The sequence below is a fragment of the Leopardus geoffroyi genome, chromosome A1 (genome assembly GCF_018350155.1).
Source record: "Leopardus geoffroyi isolate Oge1 chromosome A1, O.geoffroyi_Oge1_pat1.0, whole genome shotgun sequence".
Taxonomy (NCBI): Eukaryota; Metazoa; Chordata; class Mammalia; order Carnivora; family Felidae; genus Leopardus; species Leopardus geoffroyi.
This window is the reverse complement of record NC_059326.1, coordinates 126,295,554-126,314,275: the sequence shown is the minus strand read 5'-3', so window position 1 is coordinate 126,314,275 and position 18,722 is coordinate 126,295,554. Positions and strand designations below refer to the sequence as shown.

General features: G+C 36.3%; 1 long non-coding RNA gene across 1 annotated transcript; it reads right to left on the bottom strand.

Moving 5' to 3' along the window:
- Nucleotides 1-11,829: 11,829 nt before the first annotated feature.
- Nucleotides 11,830-15,275, bottom strand: LOC123602070. The gene is made up of 2 exons (XR_006714358.1): nt 15,246-15,275; nt 11,830-11,929 (listed from the first exon to the last, which is right to left on the bottom strand). It is a non-coding gene; the product is annotated as an uncharacterized LOC123602070 (long non-coding RNA).
- Nucleotides 15,276-18,722: the final 3,447 nt, after the last annotated feature.

The following is an 18,722-nucleotide window of genomic DNA, read 5'->3' as shown; positions in this document are numbered from 1 at the left end:
AAAGCTAACATTTCTCGGCTCTTTTTTAAAATAATTTTTTTAATGTTTTTATTTTATTTCTTAGAGAGAGAGGGCACGCGCGCAAGTGGGGGAGGGGCAGAGGGGAAGATACAGAATCTGAAGCAGGCTCCAGGCTCTGAGCTGTCAGCACAGAGCCTGAAGCAGGGCTCAAACTCACAAACCGTGAGATGATGACCTGAGTAGAAGTCGGATGCTTAACCATCTGAGCTACCCAGGTGCCCCTCTCTGCTCTTTATCTTAATTTCTTACAACCAAAATTCTGACACAGTTTATCATACCTACGCTATAGACATCAAATACATTTTCAAATAATTTTGAATAACGAAATAAAGAAAAGACTTGCCTTTATGACATAGTTATGGAAATTCAGCTCTCAGTGAGGCTACTCTGATTTAATTGATCCTCTCTACAATTCAGAGTAATAAAAGCAAACATTTGTTTACAACATCTTTTATACACTGCACATACCTGATATACATGACGCTGAATAAATACATTGCTCTTCATTTGGAACTATTTGTCTTAAGGGACTAGCCACGGCCAAATCCAACATACAGATATTAACAAACTCCAGTAGAGTAATAAGGGTATTTTGTTTCTAGAAGTTCAGCTGTGAGGTGGAATGAACTTGTATAAAAAGACCAAGAAGACAAAGGTATGGATAATTCCTTCTTCTCCCTTAACCATCTTCTGAAAGAAAAGATGATTTCTAGTCAAGGCAATTGACCTCCTTTTACTGCCTCACGGATCTTTTGTCTTCAGTCTTTGTCTTAGGTTTCCCTTAAACTCCCCATCTCACATTGTCTTACACTTGATGTGCAAAGGCCATGCTTGCAGCAATAACTGGTATACTGAAAGGAATCCCATGAAAGGTCACATTGCTTGCCTGAGGGCCTAATGTTAGCATTTTTGCTGAGAAGAGAAGTTCTTTCTACTTATTGGTGAGGATAAAGGGAAAAATGATGTGCAGTGATTCATGATTTGTTTTACAGCTTAGGAATGTTTGCCAGGTGAAAGCTGCCCTGACTTTCCTGTTTACCACCTCCCGATAGGATCAGTGTCCTTTAGGGAGAAGCCAGAGGAAGTTTTGATCTCTTCGCCATCTTGTTATCTGCCTGGAACACCATTTTTCCCTTTGCTAAAACTCTAACAGTGTAAAGTAACCATGGCCCTCTCAAAGATTTGAAGCAGGTCCTATTTTATTTGGGGTGGACCAAGTGCACAGGGAGGTTTTGCTAACTCAGTAGCTGGCAAATCCAGATTTTTCCCTAGTGTGAATTAGACTGACCCTCTAGATGGGAACCCAGGGGTAGGTTGCATATCCCATTCAGATAGATAGCTAAACTCACAAGGACGTCAAGCCATTTGTAAAACTAAATTAATTAATCTAGTACTGGACCCAAAAAACAACTTTCCTTTCTCCCTCTCTCCCTTCCTTCTTCCCTTCCTTCCTTCTAGTCAATGTCCAGAAGCAGGGAAGATATGACTAATGGGACAAACTGGTCAATATTGAGCTGAAAAGACAAGATCAATAGGATGTTAGGTGTTGATTTTGTAGTAGAGCATCAAAGTTATCTTTAAGGGTTTTTTTGGTTAACTTTTTAGGGTTTTAACTCACAAGTGCAATAATAGCCATGCTCTTCTGACTTGAAATAACTAGGTTTTATTTCCTCAGAAATACACCAAATAAAATAGTGGTAAATCAGAAACATATGCCAACACAGATGGTCATTTTAAAGAATGAAATGCAAAACTGTTGAATAAGCATTCAAAGGTCAGTGTCATAACACTGAACTTTCCTAGACGTAAATGAAGTTATATCCTAATGCACGTAATAAAATATGTCCTTATTTGTCAAAACAAAGAAGGGAAAAAAATACAATATAACTCCAAAATTTATTATCCTCTAATCTAAAACTTATCTTTTTACTCTGTAGCCTGTAGAAGAATGAAATAGACCTATCTGTATGCAGAAAAAGGCTGTCTAGGGGTGCCTGGGTGGTTCAGTGGGTTGAGCGTCCAACTTCAGCTCAGGTGATGATCTCACCGTTTGTGAGTTTGAGCCCTGCATTGGGCTCTCTGCTGTCAGCACAGAGCCCACTTTGGATCTTTGGTCACCCTCTCCCTTTGCCCCTTCCCCACTTGTGCTCTCTCTCTCTCAAAAATAAATATAAACCTTAAAAAAAAAAAGAAAAGAAAAAGACCATCTAATATAAATAATAATAAGTGAAAAAAGTTGCATGACAGTATGCATAATGCCAGTTTAGGTCTTTCATAAAAGTAATATAATGCTTGAAACAGTATAAACTGTGACCAGAAGGATTCTTCATCAGACATGTCTCACCTCATATGCTCTTGGTTTCACCCATCTCTTGTTCCAGGCACTGCTGGAGGGATGTCCTCAGATGCAATTTATAAGGCCTTTTAAAGGGTAATCCTGAAAGACCCAGAAATCTGCAACACATAGCTTCCACCAGCTAGATAATATCTTTTTGTTAGAAATCTCTCCTTTTGAGTCATTCCCCTGTCCTCATTCCTGTCCAATGGATTGAACTCCTTAATAAAGTAGAATTTGTGAGCCTTTGTCTAAGATACATACGTACACACACACACACCTTTAAGAGCGGCCATGTAGGCATGCTGAACCAGTCTTACATACCTGAGATAAATTCCATGAGGTTGGGACACATAATTATTTTTATACATTGTTGGGTTTTGGTTTCCTAGGATACAGTGTTGAGGATTTTTCATCTATGTTCATGAAAAATCTGTGGTTTCTTTTCCTGTGATGTCTTTGTCTTGTTTGGGCATTAGGGTAATAGACCTCAGCATGAGAAGTACCCCCTCTACCTCTCTCTTTTGGAAACATTTAAAGAATTGGAATAATTTCTTCCTTAAATGTTTGATAGAATTCACCAGTGAACCAATCTGGGCCTGCTACTTCCTGTTCTTTGAGGATCATTAATTATTGATTCAATTTCTTAATGGATAAAGGCTTGTTCAAATTGTCTATTTCTTCTTGTGTGGATTTTGGTATATTATGTCTTTTAAGGACTTGTCCATTTCATCTAGCTTATCAAATTTGTGGGCATAAAGATGTTCATAATATTTCTTTTTATTCTTTTAATGTTCATGGAATTTATAATGATGGCCTCTCTTTCATTTCTAATATTAGTAATTTGTATCTTCTCTCTTTTTCTCTTAGTTAACCTGACTAGCACTTTACCAATTTCACTGGTCTTTTCAAAGAATCACCTTCTGGTTTTGATTTTTCTCTATTGATTTCCTGTTTTAAATTTCATTGATATCTACTTTAATATTTATTATTTCTTTTCTTCTTCTTGCTTTGGGATTAATTTGCTCTTCTTTCTCTAGTTTCCTACAGTGGAAACTTAGTTTAGTGGCTTTTCATCTTTTTTCTTTCTTAATATGCATTCTATATATTGCTATGAATTTCCCTCCATGCACTGTTTTTGCTGTGTCTCACAAATTTTGATAAGTGTTATATTCATTTTAATTTAACAAAAAATATTTTAAAATTTCTTTTGAGATTTCTCCTTTGACCTGTGTGTTAAAGTATAGAATGAAATCTTGCCATTTGCAACTACATGGATGGAATTGGAGGGTGTTATGCTAAATGAAATTAGAGAAAGACAAAAACCATATGACTTCACTCATATGAGGACTTTAAGAGACAAAACAGATGAACATAAGGGAAAGGAAACAAAAATAATATAAAAACATGGAGGGGGATAAAACAGAAGAGACTTATAAATACAGAGAACAAACTGAGGGTTACTGGAGGGGTTGTGGGAGGGGGGATGGGCTAAATGGGTAAGGGCACTAAAGAATCTACTCCTGAAGTCATTGTTGCACTATATGCTAATTAATTTGAATGTAAACTTTAAAAAATGAAAAATAAAATTTAAAAAAATAAAAATATATTGTTTAATCTCCAAGTATTTTGAGATTTTCCAGTTTTCTGTTATTGATCTAGCTTAATTACACTATAATTAATCTGAAAGCAGATATTATATGATTTCTAGTCTTTTAAACTTGTTAAGGTCTATCTTATGACCCCAGTAGTGGTCTATCTTAATCAAAGTTTCATGTGAGCTTGAGAATGTGTTTTCTGATGTTGTTATGTGAAATAATCAATATATGTCAACTATATCTAGTTTACATGTGGTAGTGTTGAGTTCAACAGTGTGTTCACTGATTTCCTGTCTCCTAGATCTGTCCATTTTTGATAGAGGTCTTAAAGTATCCAACTATGGTAGTGGATTCATCTATTTTTTCTTGCAATTCTATGAGCTTTTATCCGACATATTTTGATACCTGCTGATGTGTTTCTTTTTAGGTATAGACACATCGAGAATTAATATGTTTTCTTAGAAAACTGAACCCTTTATCATCAGGTAATGCCTCTCTTTATCCCCGATAACTTCCCTTGCTCTGAAGTCTGCTCTGTGTGAAATTAACATAGCTACTCCTGCTTTATTTTGATTAGTGTTATCATGATATTGGTATATCTCACTTCATCCATTTACTTTTTAAAAATTATTTTATTTTATCTTTTTATTTTTATTTTTTAATTTATTCCCAAGTTAGCTACCATACAGTGTAGTCTTCATCACTTACATATAACACCCTGTATTCATCCCAACAAGTGCCTTCCTTAATGCCCATTGCTCTTTTAGCCCATCCCCCCACCCAGCACCCCACCATCAACCCTCAGTTTAATCTCTGTATTTAAGAGTCTGTTATGGTTTGCCTTCCTCTGTTTTTATCTTATTTTTGCTACCCTTCCCTTATGATCATTTGTTAAGTATCTCAAATTCCACATATGAGTGAAATAATATGATATCTCTCTTTCTCTGACTTATTTCACTTAGCATAATACCCTCCAGTTCCACCACATTGTTGCAAATGGCAAGATTGCATTCTTTTGCCTAGTCATTATATATATATATATATATATATATATATATATATATATATACACCACATCATCTTTATCCATTCATCAGTTGTCCATCCATCCATACTTTTAATCTATATTTGTCTTTATATTTAAAGAGGGCTTCTTGAGGGGCGCATGGGTGGCTCAGTCAGTTAAGAGTCTGACTTTGGCACAGGTCATGATCTCATGGTTTGCGAGTTCGAGCCCCGCGTTGGGCTTTGTGCTGACAGCTCAGAGCCTGGAGCCTGCTTCAGAATCTGTGACTCCCTCTCTCTCTGTCCCCTCCCCGCTCATGCTCTGTCTCTGTCTCTCAAAAAATAAATAACTGTTTAAAAAAATTTTTTTAAAGAGGGCTTCTTGCAGACAACATACAGGTGGGTATGGTTTTTGATCCACTGTTACAATATCTATCTTTTAAGCAGTGTATTTAGGCCACTGATGTTTAAGGTGATTATTGATTGGATAAATAGTTAACATATTTGTTACTGTTTTCTATTTGTTACTCTGTTCTTTTTTCCAAGTTTTGTCTTCCACTCTTCTTCTGCCTTTGTGATTTTAACTGAGCATTTTATGATGCCGGTTTCTTATGTGAATAGAACAGCTATATTTCTTTTTATTATTTTTTTAGTGCCCTAGAGTTTCAATATATATTCACAACTAATCCAAGTCAACTTTCAAAGTACACTATACCACTTCATGGATAGTGCAACTACATGATTATAACAAAATAATCCTAATTCTTCCTTCCTGTCCCTTGTATCATTGCTGTCATTCATTTTTCATATACATAAATAAGCACATATATATACAAGTAAGCATACCTAATTGAACACATTGTTATTAATTGTTATTTAAAAAACTGTTATATTAGTTCAACTAAGAATAAGTAAAATAAAAGTTTTATTTTACTTTCACTTCTTTTTTTGATGTTTTTCCTTACTTTATGTAGTTCTGAGTTTATGACCCATGTCATTTCCCTTTTCTCTGAAGAAATTCTTTTATTATTTCTTGCAAGACAGGTCTACTGGCAACAAATTACCTCAATTTTTTTGTTTGTCAGACAAAGTCTGTATTTTCCCTTCACTTTTGAGTGGTAATTTCACAGGACACAGAATTCTACATTGGTGTGCTTTTATTTTCTCCCAACACCTTAAATAATTCATTCTACTTATTCTTGCTTGCATGGCTTCTGAGAAGTCAGATTTAATTTTTATCTTTGCACCTCTATGAGTAAGGTTATAGGGTTCTACTAGAATCTTTAACTCTCAGAATTTTCCACATTGAGCCTTCAGCTATTCATCAATTACAGTTTGGTTTTTTCTATCCTAGCATTGGTTTCCAGTGGAGGTTTCTGCTCATGGGTTTCTGCTCCAGGAAGTTGTAATTATTTTTATTCACCTGACTTTCCAATTTTGTGGACAGCAGTTTGGTCTGTGACCATCCTTCTCTGATGGGTGTAAAAAGATTTGTTGATTTTTCAGTTTATTCAAATTTTTTCTCATTGTTAAAAGGGAATGATGACTTCCAGGCTCCTTACATTCCAGAGTGGGAAACCATGATTTATTTTATTTTATTATTTTATTTTATTTTATTTCATTTTATTTTATTTTATTTTTTAGTTTTCCAAACACACTATACGTAACATAGGTCAGGAATTGAATAGATCTCATTTACACCTGTATCCCAAGGACTTGGAAAAGTGTGTGGCACATAATAGATGTTCAATAAACATCCTTTTAAATGTTTATTTATCTTTAAAAAAAAGAGAGCAAGAGAGCAGAGGATGGGCAGACAAAGAGGGAAAGAGAGAATCCCAAGCAGGCTCTGCACTGTCACCACAGAGCCCCATGAGGGGTTTGAACTAATGAACTGTGAGATCATGATCTGAACCAAAATCAAGAGTCAGACACTTAACCAACTGAACCACCCAGGTGTCCAAGACACTTTACAATTTGACCTAGAGCAGCCCTGATCATGTCATGCAAATTATCTTGTGAATCTTTTAAGCATGTGTTTCATTAGTTGTCAACTCAGTTAAAAGGACATAAGAAAAGGATACCCAAGTACTATTCCATGTTTGTAATCCTGTATATATTTTTTTCAATTTTATCCTGTAGTCTTTAGGACTATTTGGGAGGTTTTAGTTTTAAAATGATCTAGTTCAAATTAGAATCCCAATAGTAAACACCTGGTAGGTAGGAAAACTGTCATATTGGGTCCATATTCGGTTAAAAAAAGTAAATCTGTTGCTAACCATATGGTAGGGTGATACAAACTTATTTTAACATTTAAAGATTTGACATTCTTTCTATACATCATAATAAACACCTTTTGAATGAGTGAATGAATGAGTGCTGAATGAAAAATGGCAAATCAACATCTTCTGCTGTCTTTTAAAATCTGTGTTACCTCACTGCACAAGGGTACTCATGTTTTTTATTTAAAACTTTATTTTGAGACACTTGATTCTACCATCTACTTACACTTAAATCCCCTAAAATTCTTTGCAATTATTTTCTCATGGTTTGTATTTGCCCCTGTCTTCCTCTTACATGTGTTTTTAAAGGGGTATTAGTCACTAATCTCCATTTTCTACTTTCTGTGGGTATCACTTAGAGTGTAATTCATATTTTATGTCACTTTCAAGTTTCCACATTTAAGAGTAGTTTTTTTGTGCTGTTCATCTCACATACCTCCAGAAAGAAGTCTTTTGGTAGTCTGGAATAGGACACCTACAAGTATCCTGGGATCACCTCTCAGGTCCAAATGAGTCACTATGTATCTGGTAAGAGTTTCCTTCTAAGTTAAGCCACCAGTAACACATGGAACAATACTCTGATATCAACACCCACCACCCTGTGTGCTAAAAAAAGAAAATAAAGTCATGAATTGTTTTGAAAGTCTCTTAACAGTCAATCACTTACACTAACTTTTCTACCCAGAGAGTACCCTTGTCTCTTGACTCTAGCTAAATAATGGAGAAGCTCTGTACATTCCAGAAATTGTCATCTTCATCTTGGACTTGGTAAACTGCTAAAAGCCAATTTTAAAATCTTGGGGCGCCTGGGTGGCGCAGTCGGTTAAGCGTCCGACTTCAGCCAGGTCACGATCTCGCGGTCTGTGAGTTCGAGCCCCGCGTCAGGCTCTGGGCTGATGGCTCGGAGCCTGGAGCCTGTTTCCGATTCTGTGTCTCCCTCTCTCTCTGCCCCTCCCCCGTTCATGCTCTGTCTCTCTCTGTCCCAAAAATAAGTAAACGTTGAAAAAAAAAATAGTTTAAAATCTTAATGTGCTATCTATTGAGTAACACTCAGGTGTTCCATTTTATAAACAATGTTTCTTTTTAATGTTATTTCTCAAATGTAAGGTTGTCATATTTAGCAAATAAAAATATAGGATTACCCAGTTAAATTTGAATTTCAGAGAAACAATAAATACTTTTTTTAGTATATGTATGTTTAATGCAGTATTTCGGATAAACTTACACTAAAAACACTTCATTATTGTTTCTCTGAAATTCAAATTTAATTGCATATCCTCCATTTAATCTTGCAACCCTACTAAAGTCCCACATATCATAGGTAAATGTTTGGGGAATCAACACTCTTTGTTTTGTTTAGATGAAGAGTTTGATTTTATTTGTATTAAGAATATTTTTGATGAGAGGATAAGCTAAATTATGTTGAGGCCAAAGAAAATGCGTCAGAATTGCAGCAGGAAGAATTTTGATTAGGTTTAAGGAAAGTTCTTTTGACTCAGCAGTTTTGGATATCTTAAAACAGAAACTTTTTCTCAGCATAACTTTTTCAAGATCCAAGATCCTCTGAGATATTATTGACTATAAACTCTAAGATACCTTAGGTATAAAGACCAAACTGTTTGAACAATGGAGAAAAGTAGACTGAACCTTTATGAACACATAGACTCCTAGCACAGATACTTCACTGGTTATGTCTCAGAAGAGTGCATCGAAGGAACTAAAAGCACCGTTTAGCAGAAATCTTTGCAGGTGTAGAGGCTGAGAGAAGCATTCTAGAGAGAACCCCTTAATATTTAAAAAACATAATGTTGAATTTAGGTTTTCATCTGATCTGAAGGTCTTCCATTTGAGAGTAGACTGTATGCTCCCAGATGGCAGACCTTTATCTCTGTATCTGTGAATCATCCACAGCACCTTGCAAAGCAGGTGCTCAGTAAATACTTTTCAACCAAGAGATTAAAAGCCAAAGTTTGTATGGAAGGAAGCATTTGCTCTTTACCACAATGTCCCCTGTGGGCCATACTAGCAGCTCTTCCAGCAAATAAATATGGATAGTTTGCTATTCTATTCATTGCACTGATGAGCTGTCAAATCATCTTTGAGCTTCTTTTGCTGGTGTGTCCCAAGTTTTATTTTCTTCTCACTGATGTCATCTAAACAGACTTGTTTTTCTGGTTCTTTGAACACTTTGATACCCTCCTGCCTTCCTCTAGCCGCTTCCAGCATCCATTATGTTCCCTTTGCCTTACTGATTTATCACACCCATTTCCTGCATGTGTTCCAAACTAATGTTTGCTCCATTAGAGGGATTTCCTTGTAGACGGTTCTGCCCAGAATATGTGATGCAATATAGACAACAGAGAGAATCTGTTCAACTGGACATGTATCTTTTTTTCCCTGTACCTTCAACTGAACATTTATCACCAAGCACTGTTTCTTAAGCACTCCCATGCTTGGCACACTTTATCGGTAACTGCACCGGTCAAAGTAAGACGGTCTTTCCTTTCCTGAAACTTAACGTTGCTTACAAAAGAGTACTTTGTTGGTTCATTTGTTAAGAGATGTTTCCTTTGTTTCTTTCTCCCGCCATCTCTCTCCTTAAAGCACAAATCTGTAACCCCACCCCCCAATTAAAACACTATTTACATTGTTGAATAGGTAATGCAAGTGCACATTATAAAGTTCAAACGGCACAGATGATTTGGAGAGAAAGTAAGTACCCCACCCCCACCTCCAGCCACCGTGCAATTCACCTGGCACACAGACACTGTGTCTAACTGACCTGTTTGTTAGGTCAAGAATCTCCCCGTGGATGAGCTGCACTTACACAAGTATATATATTAATTGCAAAATGTCGTGTACTTTAAGCATTGTTCTGCTATTTGCTGTATATAAAAAAAAATAATACCTATTAGGAATATAATACAATTTTGTACATATTAAGCTTTCTCTTTTTTAACATGCTTACATAACAGCCTATTTTATAGTTATATAATGATTTCTTTTTACTAGGTACCTTTTGGTAGTCACTTAGAATATTTTCCCAACTTTTGCTATTATATACAGTGTTGCAGTAAATATCTTTAAACATATGCTATTTCACTCTTTCCCAATATATCTCTAGGAAAAATTCCCAGATGTTAAATTTCAGGGTCAAAAATCACAATGTTGACTAGACTGCTTTAGTTTATTATCATGAAAGAAAGTTCTCAAATAAGTTTCTTGTTGTTGCTGATCATAAATATGTGGAGGAGATGGTCTCTATAATTTTCCTTCCTATGAGGTTCACCTTAATTTGGCTATTATTTACTTTCCAAATACCTGTAGATTTAAATCAAATTTTATTTTATTTTATTAAAAAATTTTTTTTTCAATGTTTATTTATTTTTGAGAGAGAAAGAGAGAGAGAGACAGAGTATGATCGAGGGAGGGGCAAAGAGAGAGGGAGACACAGAAGCCTAAGCAGTTTCCAGGCTCTGAGCTGTTAGCACACAGCCCAGGGCTCGAATTCACAAGCCTAAGGTCATGACCTGAGGTGAAGTTGGACACTCAACCAACTGAGCCACGCAGGTGCCCCTAAATCAAGTTTCTGAGAAAGCTTACCATTCAGAAGAAACCTAAGGTGAATCTATATAAAAAATATAAAGCACAAGTAGCCTTCTTTTAATTTTTGATTTGCTGAAGATTAGGAATTAAGAAGTATATGTAAGGGTTTCTTTTAAGCGGATCATTTTTTGTAAATTATCCACTTACATATGGACCTTCCTAGGGGTCACTTGGAAGTCATTTTAGACTCTGAAATGTAGAACATGTGAGATCTATAGATCACAGTTGTACAGATCAATTCTAACACTGCCTAGTCACATAAATTTTTAAAGTTATATTAAATATGTTCTCCTTATCCACTGAAGCCATTACCAGGAGAAATTTTCATTCCCTATTTCTCTTTTTGCCTAAGATGAATGGAGGGCTTGCCCCATCCTCAGAGGCTTTGGAAAGTGCTGCAGAAAATCTTTTCCCCATTGTTTTCAGAAGACAGCCCAGACCTTTGAGGTATAGCTCAGACTCTGCTGCTCAGATAAATCAGCCTGGTGCTGACTTCCAGCAACAAAACAGTACTGGAAACATTTCACATGAATGATCTTATATAACTGATATTGTACTAATCCAGAAAAAAATATTATTTCCCTCTTTTCATGCACAGGGAATGGAAATAGGCCAAGTTTTTGCACTGCCCACGCTGAAGCCTTTTTTCTAGACTTTGATTTACAAGCATTCCATTGAGGTAGATACTATAGGAGTTCAGACCTTCTTGACATTTCCTAAGTATGTGTATCACATAATTAGATAATGCCAGCAGGCCCTAAGTGTGAGTGACTTCACATCAAAGCTCTATGAGTTGCTGTCATGGGCCTTTTGCACTGATATTTGCACATCACCTGGCGACAAACGTATGATGGAACTTATAATAAGACTTCCTCTTTGTGGGAAATCCAAATTTGCTTCAGTTTGGTGGCTTCCAAAAGGTGAAAGCCCAAGAAGCACCCTGTCTGTCCTTACCCATTACGAAACAGAACATTGAGCCACAGTCAGTCATGCTGTCTTACTAGAAGAAATTGTGGTGAAATGGGAACTGTTGGTTATGTAGTCTTCCAAAGGCACTCTGATGGAAATGGCAATAGATACACCTGAGAAGATACAAGCTTAGTTTCTCAAATAACACCCAATAACATTCCTTTACTCTTTCACTTAGAAATCCTCACCACCCAATTTGCAAAACCTACTGAGATTAGAATTGACACTTTCACATTCATGCAGTTTTAGCTGAGGGAAGATACTTAGCTGACACTACCTAGTGACTGAGCCATCATTATCATCCATCAAGCAGCCTTCCTCAGTTTCCCACAGCATCGGCTGTAGAGTGTGCTCTTTACTCACTGGGATAATTCTAGACAGTTTCTTTAATATATACTTTGTATCAAATACAGTTCTGACTTCTTAGGATGGTTTGGAAAATTAAATGAGATAGCATGTGCAAAGCATCTTAGATTCATAACCCTGTCCAATAAAAATAGCTGGTCACAAATGTAGGCCACATCAATGATTTTGAGGTTTCTTTTAGTTCAATTTAAAGGGTATGAAGAAACAGTTAAAATACCTTTAATAATATTTTCTTTAATTCAATGTACCTAAAACATTGTCAATTTAACATGTAATCAATATAAAATTTATTAATGAAATATTTTATATTATTTTTTCATACTAACTCTTTGAAATCTGGTAGGCATTTTACATTTAAAGCACTTTTCTTTTTTTTTTTTTTTTAAATTTTTTTTTTTCAACGTTTATTTATTTCTGGGACAGAGAGAGACAGAGCATGAACGGGAGAGGGGCAGAGAGAGAGGGAGACACAGAATCAGAAACAGGCTCCAGGCTCTGAGCCATCAGCCCAGAGCCCGACGCGGGGCTCAAACTCACGGACCGTGAGATCGTGACCTGGCTGAAGTCGGACGCTTAACCGACTGCGCCACCCAGGCGCCCCTTAAAGCACTTTTCAAATTAGATAGACTACATTTCAAATGCTCAATAGTCATTTGTAGTTAGGATACTGAAGAGTGTACTCTTGGGACAATCACAAACATTCCAAAAATATTAGTCACTTTAGCTCTTACTAATACCCTTTTTCTCTTCTGTTGTGATGCTTTTTGACTCTACTCAACACTTATTTACTTTTTCTTTATATTCTATCTACTGCTTGTCTTTTCCTTCTAGAAAGAATGTTCATTGAAAGGCATTTTTGTTTTCTATAGACATTCATCCACTACATATCCCTTGAGAATCCATGTTCCAGGCACTGTGTGGTCTATTTTCTAGGTTTGTATTTCCCATAATACATGGCAGTGTCTTCCGGATGGTAGGCACCCAATATATCTCTGGCATGTGCATTGCCTAGTTTTGTTTACCCACACACGTCTGACCATTTTTTTCTCAAAAAAGTATGTTTTTATAGATTTAGATTTTTATTTTTAATTAATAAGCAATGGTCTTGAACAGTGATGGCATTTGCCTTGATTGAGTATGAAATTTAGTCATTGATGTTTCTTTATTACTGTGCAATCATAGAATGATTGCTCCACTAATGGATTCTTCTAAGATCTGCATTGCCACAGAAAAACACAAACTTGTCATGAGTTCATAACTTTGTGTTAGAAGTAAACAAAACTAGATATTTATATGTAGTATTTTAAGTGATTAACCAAAATAACATAATATGAAAGTTCCATTCAAACCATAAAAGCTATAAAATGTTAGTTGTTGGTAATATCATTATTGATGGTCTATAATAGTTTTTGCCGTATGTTACATGGAATATTGACCCATGACAAGCTCTTTGGGAGAAAATAAAATGGATCTGTGGTCAAACAAGTAAAGAAAGTTATATATACCATATATCTCTGTTGGATGGTAATAGTGCCTCTTAGGATATTTAAAGCCCTTTTAAGTTCAGTAATAAAACTATTTGAGTTTGTTATTTGACCAGTGAAAACATTTTTTTTAAGGATGACATCTGTAATTCTACAAAATTCATATATGATAGAATACAAATTGGCAAATTCTGGACTAAAATAACAACTGTAAGCAGTCGAGAGATCTGAATTTTAAGCTTGGCTCCCCACCACCTACAACTGAATCTTATTCAAGTCTTCTCATCTCTCTGATCCTCAGTTTCTTCCTTGGAAACTATATACATAAGTGATTTTCAACCTGATTAAACATCTTCCTCACCTGTGGAATAAAATAGACATATGGCTGAGCCCCATCCTCAAAGACTCTGGCTCTGGAGATGTGGGATATGGCCTGGATGTCTTTTGTGTGTATATATTTACACACATGTATATGTATGCACTGGGTTCTAAAGCAAAATGTATTGTTTATAACGGGCTACTTGGAAGATGGGTAAAATGGGTCTCTAAATTTGAGGCAGACATGGGAGGGAAAATAAAAGTGGGCTAACTAAGTTTTGTGTAAATAAGAGATGTTTCTAGAAGGTGCTGTGGAGTCAGCTAGAATTCTGTGGTGAAGGATTCAAAGTATGTCACACTGACCCCTTTATCAATTACTGTGTAGTTGGGAATGTGGTGTAAATCTTAGTTTCAGGCTGTCTCTGTCTCAATTAGAATAATTCTAATAAACTGATTAGTTTCTGGTAAGACTCTCCTTTATTCAAGTGCTCTTAGAAATAAAGGAGAAAATCAACCCACCATCCCTAATAAGAAATGTTAAAAACTTCCTATATCAGTCATGTCATAGTTAATTTATCACAATTGTTAACATAGAGAATCTTAAATTCCATACAAAAGTAATAATTTTTACAAGGTTTTAGTTTTGGCATAAAGAAATAATTGGAATTTGGAAATATGATCCATTTTTACTTTATTCTACTACCTCATCAAAATAGGTTTACTCACTTTTTCCTTGCTTCCACGGACCCAACTAAATACATCCTAACCAAACCAATGAGTAAGTAGACCCTTCCTGCATCATGGGACTTTCTGTGTCATTCCTACAAAGGTCAGGTTGAAACAATGGGTCCTGAACTACACCCATAAAGCCAATGGTTTCAACAAAGATGCTATCTTGAAAGGTTTTCCAAATTGTTATACCACAAACCCAAAAGCCAACTGAAGCTCCTACAGAAATAGCCTAGGATTGAACTTGGCTCCCTCCACCTGCATTTGTTGCATATGACAAGTGGAGGAAGAAATAGCTTTTAGCAAAAATCTAAGGACAGATTTCATTGTGCTTAACAAGAGATGTTGAACAAGATTGCAGAAATCACACCTGAGAAGCAACATGCTAAATGTGTTTTCAACATTAAAGCTAAATTGCAATTTGGTTATTTTGCTGGTTATCTAGATTATTTCTGACTCTCCTTTTGGTTAAGTCAGCCCAAGTCTTCATTGGTAGGATTTTAAGTTTTAAATTATTAAATGCTGCTTTTACCTGTTTTCTTCCATTTACATGAACCAAGTCTGAAGGAAAAAGAAAACATAAAAATTTTTTAAACTCAAATATATTGACATCTTTGTGATTTTACAAGTGTGCAAAAGAACCAAAATATTTTATAACTCTTTTTTCTAATATATTTTTCATGGATTTTCACAATGCTCAATATCTCACAATAATAGATATTTTTCAATAAGCCACAATCATTACCTAAATTTCTTTATGTGATACCATTCATGTATATAGGCATATACAAATTAAAGGAGAAATTGTATTTATCATCTTCTGATCAAATAAAAGCAGACAAAAAAGAAAATAAGTACTATTCACTCTTATGAATAAGGTATTTTCCCTTCGCAATAAAAATGCTCAAAGAATTGCATAATTCTTTCAGTTAACTGTGGGGACCTTTAATGTGCCTTTTGTTTGTAAAAGTAATTTATCCAAGAGACAAGACTTGGGGCTATAAATTAAGATTAAGAAACAGATAACAAAACAGAGTGCAGAAAATGTTGCTATTGGAGTTTATCAGATGTGGATATTAAAATCACTGGGATTAAGAAGTTCAAAAACTAAAGATAAACCTGAAGAATTCCTGCAGAGAACTGGAATATGAGTAAGGAATCAAAAGAAAATTAGAGAGCTATAAAAACAATGACTGATATTAAGAACTCATTAGATTATTGTGGTAGGTTGAATGGTGGTCCCAAACTTTTCTTGGGGTTAATAGATAAAGGGCTGATATAACCATTATATCCTCCACCCAATGGTCTTCTCACTGGGCTACCTATAGCCACTCTGGTTGGAGTGGGAGGCACCCAGTCTTCCTGACAAAGTCTCACCTTATGTAAATGTTTAAGGCCTGATGACCAGATAGCCTACATACAGCCCTATATAATGAATATCCCTATCAATTTATGGGGTAGAGACTTACTGAGTCAATGGAATGAATATTCAGCGTAAAACAAGTTTTTCCTAGCCACTGCTCAAATTAAATCCCTCCCATTCAAATGGAAAACTAACAAACCTGTTGAGCAGTGGCCAAGAAAGGGGATTGATTGATTCATCTCCAACAATTAGTACATGAACAGTTAGAAAATGAGCATATAGAGCCTAATAGGTGCCCTTGGAATACGCCTATAAAAACTGGCAAGTGGCGACTTCTTCATAACTTTAGAGCTATTAATGCAGGAATTGAGCCTTTTGGTCCTTGCAGCTAGGAACCCCCTCTCCTTCAATGTTGCCTCAAAAATGGCCAATTCTTATTACTGATTTGAAAGATGGCTTTTTCACAATCCTGTTAGCTGAACAAGAGAGAAATTTGCCTTTACTGTTCCTGATCTTAATCATTGCTGGCCAACACGCCGTAACCATTGGAAAGTCCTCTCCCAAGGGATGCTTAATAGCCCAACTATATGCCAATTTTATGTCAAAGAAGCATTAGAACCGATTAGAAAGCAGTTTCCTTTTTTGATCATTTATCACTATATGGATGATATCCTTTTTTGTGCCCAGCATCAACAACCTCTAGATGAGCTCTTTGCCATTCTCCCTGACCCACTAAACAAACAGGGTTTAAAAATATCCCCTGAGAAAGTACAAAAGTCAACTCCTTTTTCTTTCTTAAGACTGCAAATGTTTCATACTCAAATTCATCCTCTCATTCAGACCATTCCTAATGATGTTCGTACTCTTAATGATGTACAAAAATTGTTGGACACCATTAACTGGGTTCATCCTCCCCTAAGCATTACTAATACCCATCTAACCAACCTCCTAGCACTGCTTTCTGGTAATCCTAATTTAACATCACCACACCAGCTCTCCCCGGCAGCAAAGAAGGAGCTGGAGAATATTCAGTCCATTCTTACCTCTCGTAGTTATGATAGGCAAAATCCCAACCTTTCTTTGCAGATATATATTCTTAATACTAAAGATTTTTCTACTGCGTTAATTGGGCAAGCTGCTGTTAAAAAGTTTTAAAAATAGAATGGCTCTTAATCCATGTTAGTCTTTTTTCTTTTTTTTAAATATTTTATTTTATTTTATTTTATTTTATTTTTTCAACGTTTATTTTATTTTTGGGACAGAGAGAGACAGAGCATGAAAGGGGGAGGGGCAGAGAGAGAGGGAGACACAGAATCGGAAACAGGCTCCAGGCTCCGAGCCATCAGCCCAGAGCCTGACGCGGGGCTCGAACTCACGGACCGTGAGATCGTGACCTGGCTGAAGTCGGACGCCCAACCGACTGCGCCACCCAGGCGCCCCAATCCATGTTAGTCTTAAACATATCCTCACCCCACTCATATTCAACATAGCACAATTAATCCAAAAGAGACGTTGGAGATGCTGAGAATTATTAGGTCAGGACCCTGCAAGCATCTACTTGCCAACTTGCAGCACATTTTTGATAGGGCCATCCCTAATTCGCTGGCTACAGTTGGCCCTCACAGATTATGTGGGCAATATTGTTTATGGGCTCCCCTCTGACCCTTGGTTTAAGATTCACCAGGAAATTAACATTGTTCCTGAGAGAGTCATGCTATAACAATAAAGGCTTCTTGCCTTTGGAGAGTTGGGAAAAACTGGGAACATATTTCTTATACTGGACCTGGCTCTACGCAGCATTTACAATTACAAGCCGTATTATTAGCATTAGAAACTTTTCCCCAACCTTTAAACATTGTTTCTGACTCTCAATATACAGTGAATTTAATGAAAAATTTTCCTTTTCACATTCTTCACCTCCCACCAGACACTGCCTTTGCTATACTCCTCCAAAGTATTCAGCTAGCTCTAATCTCTCACACCTCCTGGCTCTTTTTCATTCACATTTTCATTCACATTCGTTCCCATACATCCCTTCTTGGGCCCATTGCTAAAGGCAATGCCCTAGCTGACAATATTGTTTCTCAAGAATGTTATCCTCTTTTTGAAGCCAGAGCCTCCCATAATCTTTACCATCAAAACTGGCAAGCTTTAACCAAACAATTCAACCATACTGTGAATGAAGCCAAACAAATCATTCACTCCTGCTCAGACTGTCAATTACTATCCCGTTTCCTTCCCAGCAGGAATAAACCCCTGCAGCCTCAAGCCTAATGAGATTTGATAGACAGATGTTACAGTTTACCCTGCATTTGGTAAACATAAGTATATCCATGCATCTGTAGATACTTACTTAGGTGTTATTTTTGCCTCAACTCATACAAAATAAAACAACAAAGCAGTCATTCATCGTCTTTTGCATGCTGTTGCAGCCTGGAGCTTCCCCCACACAAGTAAGACAGATAACAGCTCAACCTATGTCTTCATTTCATGACTTCTGTGCCTTATGGAATATCTGACATATTGCAGGTATTCCTTATAACCCACAAGGCCAAGCTATTACAGAACGAGCACATAACATGCTCAAAAACATGTTAAAAAAAACAGAAAAGGGGAACCCATGACTGTCTACATTACAACCTCAAC